At 52.9% G+C, this 9,478-nt stretch overlaps 1 non-coding gene across 1 annotated transcript; it reads left to right on the forward strand.

Annotated features, from left to right (window-relative positions):
• The first annotated feature begins 651 nt into the window (after window positions 1–651).
• Window positions 652–755, forward strand: LOC112304267 (small nucleolar RNA U13). Its single transcript, XR_002974718.1, has one exon. It is a non-coding gene; the product is annotated as a small nucleolar RNA U13 (small nucleolar RNA).
• Window positions 756–9,478: the final 8,723 nt, after the last annotated feature.

Consider the following 9,478-nt stretch of genomic DNA (forward strand, 5'->3'; position numbering starts at 1 on the left):
CATTTTTAAGTGATAATCTAACTTTCGTTGAAAGTGTATTTGAAATACTTTGTAACCATCTTGTAGAATGTGAATAATTCTTTTTCATTGATGTATTGGGGTGATATTGTTTAAGATTTTTGATTAGTCTTGTCTTAGCTCCAACTGGCAATGCTGCCTCAGGCAGCTGTGACGTTAAACAATGGCCTCTGATGGTTGTTGACAAATGCCCTTGGAGACAGACCTTTTGCAGGAAAGAACTGTAATTTAGGTTAAAAAAAAAAAAAGACAAGTCCTGAAAACGAAGCTTTTGAGCAAGCTGCCAGACAAGTCACATACTGACAGGTCTCTGGGGGTGAGGCTTTGGGGACCTGCTATGTCCACTCCAGCTGCTGCCAGGCCGCTGGTTCGCACAGCTACTGTGGTTGCAAGACCTGGTTTCCAAGGCTCGCGTGACACTGGGAAGAGGGGATGAGATTAAAGTTCATTACCTGTAACTGGGATAGTCAGTTTACTAAATTGCCACAGTTTAGCCACCTTCCTATAGATGGCAACTAAGTAATGCTGAGTTTTTCTGATTATGAGATTCTAAGTTCCCCAAATTGTACCATTATAATATCTCAATAATATCTCAATGCATAATATCTCAGTATCTCAAAGGATCATGTCACGATCCTTTTGTAGTTCGTAAGCGTGATGATTGGGTGTTCACGCTCTTGTGTGACATGTGCCTCCCACAAACCTTGTTACGACATCAGCGCATTACCTGTCTGACATGAACTATGAAAAAAAAGAAAAAAAAAGATCATGTCAAATGATCCATTTGAAATATGAATTCATTTTTTTACGTCCTTGCCCTTGATTCTATCTCCATTGTCCAGTTGGTGTCCTCCTGGTCTTGCGTTTGTAAAGCCACAGCCCTGAGAGGAAAAGAAAGGACTTTGGACACAGATGACAGAGGTGGGAGAGAGACTGATGGTCTAGGAAGTGACCAGGCTCACAGTTACCCCTGAGACCCCAAAGGTTCCCTCAGCTTGGCTTCAAGAGAAGAGTTGGAGAGAAACCAAGAGCTCTTAAAGCCTCAGGCCCTTGAGAAAGGAGTCCCACCCCGTCTCCAGGGCCGAGGGTGATGACAGAACCCGCAGCCAGGTCTGGAGAACCTGAAGCAGCAGTGCCCCGTGCCCCATACCCGTCTGAGCACCAGAGAAGACGTGACTGGGCGCACAGGCCTGAGGTGGCCTCGCAGAGGCTCCCGCGCCCGGCATGGTGAAGGAGCACTGGGAAAACTTGCCAGGCCCAGAGCAGGCTCGCGGCCAGCAGCACAGCACCAGGACCAGCAACAGAGGGGCAGCATGTCCTGATGGGCAGACAACAACCAAGGGTCAATTGTCCTCCCCCATGCTCTGTGTCAGCCCCCGAAAGGTCCTCCAACCCCATGAAAGGGGAGAGCCCAGCTGCCTGTATTTCTCCCACGGTGGCAGAACAGGGTCTCCAAATGGAAATGACATTGCCTTATAGAAAAGACAGCTACATTCCTGGTAAACCTGGGTGTGGATGGAGAATTATACCCTCTGCCCTCAGAGTTCAGGAATCTGGGTCTCTAGGATAATACACTTTCCAGGTTCCCAAACTCGCGTTTCCAGGGCTGTTTGGAAGTAGGAAAAATCTAGCCTTGGGGCTGCTGAGAACTTTGCCAGGGTTGGGTCCATTTTCCTGACTTTGTACCCCCTTCAGGACAGTTAAAGAATAAAGAGGTTTGGTGGGGAACCCTGTCCTTCTTACCCCACGATTCTGACAGGCCTCGACAAGGCAAGGCTCAGAGGCCCCAGGTAGTTGAAGCTGTCGTGCCTTCCCTTGCAGTGACCCTGGTCCATTCATTATGTTTCTCCAGAGGGGAAACTAAGGCCCAGAGAGGGCCCGCTTTGCCCTGGTCACACAGTCAGCAGCACAAGCCCAGGCCACTTCCCACACACTCTCACTCCCCTCCCCGCCCACAACTCCTTTCCCAATCTGGGTGGCCTCCTTCCCTCTGCTAAGGACAGGAGCCTGCAGTGGGAGTCCCAGGTCAGCTGGGAGTGTGTTCCCCACTGCCCAGGCAGCCATGGCAGCTCCCCTGGCTCAGGCTTCTCACTGCCAAAGGATGCCATCCATTTTCTGTCCACCTCATTTGTCTAAAACCCATGAAGAAAAGTCACTCCCGTCTCTCTGCCTCGGCTGCCGTTGTGATATATGGCCTCCATCAGGGCCCCTTCCCCAGCTGGCACCCTCCTTCTCCCCCAAACCCGCCAAGGCTGGGGTCGGGGAGAAGGAGCGATACTGAGCCAGCTAATGGGGCGCGTTCTCGGAGACATTCAGGAGACGGATGGCTCTGCCTGGGCTTTGTGGAGGGAAGGCCATGTAGACATTACCAGCCATTGCTGTGTGACCTCCCACAATCCTCATCACCTCTCTGTATAATAACTCCCGCCCCATCCCCCCAGAAGCTACACAAGGTCTGTTTACAGCTCTTACTTCATCTGCTCTTTCCATCATCTCTGCAGGGTACCTGATGAGAATAAATAAATAGAAATCCTAGTTTCTAGTTACTCTTCATGCCAAGCTCTACGCTAGGCACTGGGAACCCACAGCCACTGCCCCTGATGAGCTTCGGCATCTCAGGACAGAGCCAGACACGCAAAAAACAGAAACACCACCCCAATGTCGAAATATAATAATCAAGAACTTCTTGCATCCAGAGGTGCCTGAGATGAGGAAGGGGGTCCCTCTGCGAACTATGGGGAGAGGGTAGAGAGTGGCGTGAGTGTGTGTGTCTGTGTGTGTGCTCAACTCTGAGGAGCTGAGCTCTGAGGCTCTGTGGGTGGGGGCATGGACTCTGGACTTGGATTGCTTGTACTGCCCCCTGCTGTGTGATCATGGGCAACTTGCCTCAGCCTCCCCTGACTTCTGGAGAGCTGGAAATGGGAATTGGGAAACCTGAGCTGCTGGGAGAGGCCAGAGCTTAGTGTGAGTGGCAGGGAGTGCTGACTGAGGAGACTTGGAAGGCCAGAAACTTCTACCCGACCCCGGGGGCAATGGGGAGCCATGGATGAGTTTTGAGCAGGAGGGTGGCAAGGTCAGATAGAGTGCTAGAAAGTTTCCATGGATAGTGACTGGGGAAGAGAGGTTGGAGGGGTTAAGCTGGGATGCAAACCCTTGGGATGGTCTCTCCTCTCAAATGCTCTTGCACATTTTCAGTAGGATTTCAAATCCTTAATAAACCAGAGCTGGATTTTCCTGAAGTCCCCAGGTACTGGCCGGGTTCCCATTTCAGATATGTATTGGGGTGGAGGGAGGTGAGGAATCCAGCTTCAGGGGGGAGGCCCTTGGGGCTGGGGGCCTGGTAGGGAGGGGCCAGGACAGCCTCCCCACAGCCCGGCCCTTTCTCAGTGGACTACTCGAGCATAGCTCCCTGCGAGGAGGAGCGGAGGCTGTCAGGCATGTCCGAACTGCGCTCCCGGCTGCCTCAATTTCGCATCCCCCAAGCAGTGCAGACACCGTGAATGGACCGGAAATTGAATGCAAAATCAAAATGCAACACATAAATAGATGCAAAAGTCATTTGGAGCCAGTAATACAAATCACCTCTGGACTCCAGCTGGGAAAGTTCCACGGAGGCTGAGCTGGCCTGGCCCAGAGGGGTGTTAGACCGGGCACCCCCTCCACCCACCTTCCCTGGCCCCAGCTCTCCCCCACTGACCCACATTACTGATGATCTCCAAGGTCACCCAGTTCAGCTCCTCGGCGTGCGGGCAGGGAAACTGAGGCTTGGAAAGACAGGACAGAGAATTAGGGTCCTAGTCAGACAGGCCTGGGTTTTGATCTATCTCCTCCACTTTCTGGCACATATGACCTTGGGCCTGATCCTCAGTTAGGTCATCAGGCAAACGGGAGAAGGCCCTCCTCACCTTTTGGGTGGGGAGGCTGAAGGCAACGCTGAGTGAGGAAGGGTGCCCAGGGTCAAAGTAAGAAACGCGCAAACATGTAAGAATTGTTAGGCGCGTATTTGAGCCAAACTGACAATTGCCAGGAAGCAAAATCTCAACGGATTGAGAAAATGCTTCGGGAATTGGCAGTTTTACCATTTATTTTATACTTCAGAACCAAAGGGGAAGCTGTAGCAGCGTTACATGAAATCCACTGGTGATAGATTAGAGAGGCGAGAGAAAGCAGAGCTGGAGATCTCCGAGATGGATAAAAAGTAAAACAGACAGACACACACTCTTTTACACTGGTGGGTAGAGGATAGTTAACAACTGACATGGTAACAATGACGGGTCATATTGAACTTCAACCTCCCCCTCTCCCTAATTCCCCTCACTGAAGAGGGGAATTCCCCAACACCCCAAGTCCCCCAGCTGGGCACCCTGGGTGCTGCAGACTGGCTTTTCGTTCCCTCAGCGCCCAGCTAGCAGAGGAGAATGTGGCATTGACATCTGACAGGCAGGGACAGCAGCAAGGCACGTTCTGGTTTGCAGAGCTTGTTTCCAGGACGTGGCTTGGTCCTTCGTCTGCCCCACCCCCAGCCCCATCAACTTCACAGACAAAGAGAAACTCTGGCAATGGAAGTGACTTCCCGAGGGTCAGGGGTGGTGGCGTTGAACAGGGACAGCAGGGATTGGGATGCCAAATCCCTCTCTCCTTGTGTCACTCGTTCCTTCAACAAAAGGACAGTGAGCACGTGCTGGCTGGGTCCGGCTGAGGACTGCTGGGCCTCGCTCAGGCCCTGGTCTCCACTCTGGGAGCTGCAAGGGCCCCTGGTTGGCAGAAGCTGTGGGGAGGGGAACTGAGGATCAGAATGGGAGACAAGAGGAGGAGACTCTGGCTGGGGCCTCTGGAGCCAAGACACAGCAGAGAGAGAAGGGGCAGAAAGAAAGGCAATTACACCAGACACATCTTGTAAGTACCTACTGTATACCAGGCACTGAGGAGACAGTAAGCAAGACATAAGCAGACAGGGACTTCCACTCTGGTGGGGAGAAAGACATTAAGTAATCCCCCTGACTTGTAATCATTCATTACAAACAGGCCTTGAAGGGACGCAGCACAGGTTCTAGGAGTGTTTGACATAGGGACAGAAACTGGGCCAGGAGGATCAGGGAGGGCTTCCTGGAGGAGGTGGTGACCTGGAGAATGAGAGAAGGAAAAGGAAGGAGGGAAAGAGAGAGGGAGGGAGGGAAGGAGAGGGAGATGCAGAGACTACAGGAAGGGGAGAGGGGAGGAGAGACAGAGTGATAGGGGACTTCAGAGTTAGAAAATTTTAGTTTAAGGTAAATAGTTATAAGCCTAGCAAGTACTGCATATGTTAAAGCTTTTGTTTCAGAAACTACAGATAGATAAGGCCCAGCCTGGTTCCTGGGAAAACAGCCGACCTCCTGGGGCGCTGCTGAAGATTACCGCCTGGGGACAAGTGGAGGCATCCGGGGCCTTCGTGTTCCAGGGAGAGACAGACGACCACCCACCCCTGGGAACAGCTACCTGCTCAGGACAGGAATGTTGCAGTTTCTTTCACCTAATCCTCCCTGAACTTCCAAACCCCTCACGGCACCTTGTTTATTCCCTGCTATAAAAACCCTGGCCTGGAAATAAAAGACAAGACGGTCTGTTAGGGCATGAACCCACCATCTTCTCGGATCACTGGCCATCTGAATAAAGCTCCCATAAAGATTCAATCGCTGTCATTGCTTATTGGGTTTGGTAGTGACAGGAGACCCGAACGCCGGTGTCTTTTCCGGTTTCAAGAGTGAAAAGACACAATCAGAAAAAGAGAGTTTGAGAGAAAGGGATCAGCAAAGAGAAGGAGCCAGAAACGAGAGAGACAGTTGGAGGACGATGTGGAGAGAGGCGAGTCAGACTCAGCCAGCTGCACAGGCCAGCGGAGAGAGAAGGCTGGGGAAAGATGGGGCCTAACAGAGAGACAAAGAGCCAGGGAGAAAGGGAGGATGAGGGAAAAGAGACGGGAATGGCTCCAAGCCAATGGCTCCGAGCTCCCCACCCCCTGCTGCCTACACTTTCATCTCTGATTCGGGAGGAACTTGAGTTCCCCTGGAGGGAAGTGTGGGGCAGCCGGGCTGGAGCTGAATAATGCATTTTACATTCCAGGACTGTTTCATCTTTCCCTTTGTGAACTTGGATTCTAAAGCGGAGTGTGGCTACAGCCAGTGGGGGTGTGGGGTGGGCAGGGGTTGCTGCTGCCTGGGGCAGGGCTGGGACTGGCTGGCCGGGTCTCCAGGGCAAAACCCGGCCTGAGGCTCCTCCCTCTCCCCCACCCTCAGTGAGGACCTCATCCCGATTTTCAGCTGGAACTGAGTTCCTGACAATGAATCAGCTGTCAACTGAGGTGCTTGTTAAGTGTTGACGGTTGATGAAGGTGTCGACGGGTTAACTAGGATGCGTTAACTACTATGTGTTCACTGTTAATTAGAGTGCTCGCTGTGAACCATGGTGTTCAGCAACTAAGGTTTTTGTTAAGTAGGGTGTTTGCAGTTAACTAGGGTAGTAACGGTCAGTGAAGGTGCAGGGTATTAACTAGGGTGCTCAACATCAACTACGGTGTTTGTTAATAGGGTGCTTGCTTTGGGCCCCCCATCCGCCCACCTCCTCATACTCCCTACCCATTTTTTCCATGCCTCAGTTTACACATTCCTCCAAGTGCCTTCTCACCACCTGATCCCCTGGAGTGCCTCTTTCCTCCCAGGCTGGGGCTTCCAGGTCCCAGCACAAGTACCTGGCGTGACCTCAGAACACCCCCCTGCCACACCATGAACTGGCTCCACAGATCATCCACCAAACTCCCTGGTCCTAATCTCAGCAAGATGGAAAGTAGAATGCCTCCCGAAAAGACCTTCATTTTTTTTTTAAAAAAAGGAACATTAGAAATTTATGCATAGCCAAATGCTAACTCGATAACAGTGGGAGCCAGGCAGGGGAGAACCTGCTTCCTGGCCCTGCGGTCCTGCAGAATGGACAGGCTATGGGCTGCCGAGGTGGGGTTCCCATGTCCTTTCATGCTTTGAGGGCATACCTGGGGACCTGCCAAGATGCCAGGGGCATCATCTATCGGTCTTGTCCTTTCAGGCTAAAGTGTTCTTTTGGGGAACACCTGGAGGGTGGGAGCCCCAGTGCTGGTGTTCTTGGATTCCTGAGAGGGCCCTGCTCCAGGCGACCAGAGAAGCCTGGGGTCAGACCTCTGAGCGGTCACTGCTCATCTGGGCAATAGTCGTTAAGTCACCACCCTCTCTGGGCCTCAGGTGTAAAGTGGGATTTGAACCAGCGGATGCTGGAGGGTCCAGCCAGCTTCAGCTTTTGGGGCTGCTCATCGAGGCCCATTTTAAAGATACCAAAACATTTTCCCTGGTCAGTGTGGCTCAGCTGGTTGGAGTGCCATCCAGCAACCAAAAGGTTGTGGGTTCAATTCTTGCTCAGGGTGCCTATGATCTCTCACCTGGGCACATACGGGAGGCAACCAATCAATGATTCTCTCTTGCATCAATGTTTCTCTCTCTCTCCCCCTCTCCCTTCCTCTCTCTAAAAGCAATGAAAAAACTCTCCTCCATCCAGGCCCCTCCCCTGACCCTGAGAGCCTCCCCCACTGCCAGGGCAATGGTGATGACCAAATGGACTGAGTGAGGGCTGGAGGGGATGCCAAGGCTGTCCCACCAGGCCACTGCCCAGGTTCTCCAGCCCCTCCGTCCCCAAACCTGCTGGGTTTAGGCCAGGCACACACACACACATTTGCAAACACACTCCAAGGCTCTCGGAGCAAAGACCAAACCCCAACAGGCCACTCCCACGGCCCTACCCCCAGCTCACCCCACGCCCCACTCTCCAGCCATGCCGGCCTCCTCAGAGAACCTGTTGATGCCCACGCTTCTCCAGCCCCTGGGCCTTGGCACATGCTGCTCCCGTTTGAACACGTCCCCCTCCCCATCCTCCGCTTTGCCTCTTGACGGACTCCTACTCAGTTCAAATGCCAGTTCTCTGGAAGGCCCTCCCCGAGCCCCGGTCCAGCTAGATCTCTCTGCTCTGTGCGCACTTTGGAAGCACTGGGCAGAGCTGCAGTGACTAGTTACGTGTGTAACGTTTTCCTCTCTCATCTCCTCTGGATTCCTCTTCACATGGTCATCCCCATGTACATGTGTGACCTTGGTGTGTCTCTATCCTAATCTTCTCTTCTTGTAAGGACACTTATCAGATCAGAGGGGAGCTCCCTCAGACCTTCACACCCCCCGTGCCTGGCACAGGGGACACTTCAGAAGTACTTATGCAACGAATGAATGAATTGGGTGAGTGGGTAAAGAAGTGAATGAATGACGCCAAGGATTCTTACATATACTTCCAGGGAGAGAAAGGGAGAAATACGCACACAACCACACAGGGCTTGGAACCAAGACAGCGGAAATCAAATCCCGCTGTCTCCCCTCTGCCAAGCTGACACAGAGAAGTAACTTAACTGCTGAGTCTTGGTTTCCCCATGCGTAAGATTGGATAAATAGATAACCCCTGGACTAAAGTCGAACACAAAATGAGCTAGTGACTGGGAGGTGCCCCCAGAGCTGGTCCGGAAACAGAGATGCCGGCCATCCCGTTCACACACACGCACTCTCGGCCCCAGCCGGGCCTCTCGTCCCCAGGCCAGATGCAGAGCTCACATCTGGCACCCCAGCTGGTGCCTCTCGGCCAGGCAGAGAGAACAGCTGTGGCTGTCAGTCCTCGCAGCGGGCCTCCTGGACCAAGTGCTCTTATTTAATTCTCTCAGTAGCGCCATGAGGAAACAGGTTCCTCTACTCAGCCCATTTTACAGAGAAAAAGACTGAGGGGGAGAGGAGAGGCCTAGGATGTTTGGGGGGAAAGGACGAGGGCCCTGTGTGAGCCCCTTTTCTTCAACCCTGCCCCCATACCTCCTTTGCGCTCTCTCTCTCGCTCTCTCATACCTTCCTCTCTGTCCAAACAGATCTTGTAAAACCTTCTCTTGAAACCGTCTTCCTACGGCTACTGCCCCTGTTGCTGACAGTGTCTTCCACTTTTGGCCACTTCTCGTTCCCCACCAGCTGCCACCTTCCCTTCCTCCAAAAGAGGACCCAGGGAGCTGGATACAGGCCCCAGCTCGGCCTGGGCTCTACCCAGCTCTGCCATTCACTAGCTGTGTGATGTTGGGCCAGCTGGGCCTCATTTTTCCATCTGCAAACTGGGGGCAATCATACCACCCCCTAGGATTGTTGTACAGAATGGCAGAACTAGTCCAAGCAGAGTGGACACTGTTGAGGCCCATCTCAGACCCCTTTAACTGTGTGTTTGTGCCCCACCACCTTTGGGTTGTTGCTAATAAGCAACCCTGATTCAGAGGCCTGACCTCAGCCTACAGTGCTCCTGAAGTGCCTGGGAGCACCTGTGCCCTGGAGTCACCCATAGCCAATGACTGACAGGTGCAGGAGTGTGGGAGTCCAGCTCCTTTGCTCCCAGG

This window comes from Desmodus rotundus, chromosome 6, assembly GCF_022682495.2.
Source record: "Desmodus rotundus isolate HL8 chromosome 6, HLdesRot8A.1, whole genome shotgun sequence".
Classification (NCBI taxonomy): domain Eukaryota; kingdom Metazoa; phylum Chordata; class Mammalia; order Chiroptera; family Phyllostomidae; genus Desmodus; species Desmodus rotundus.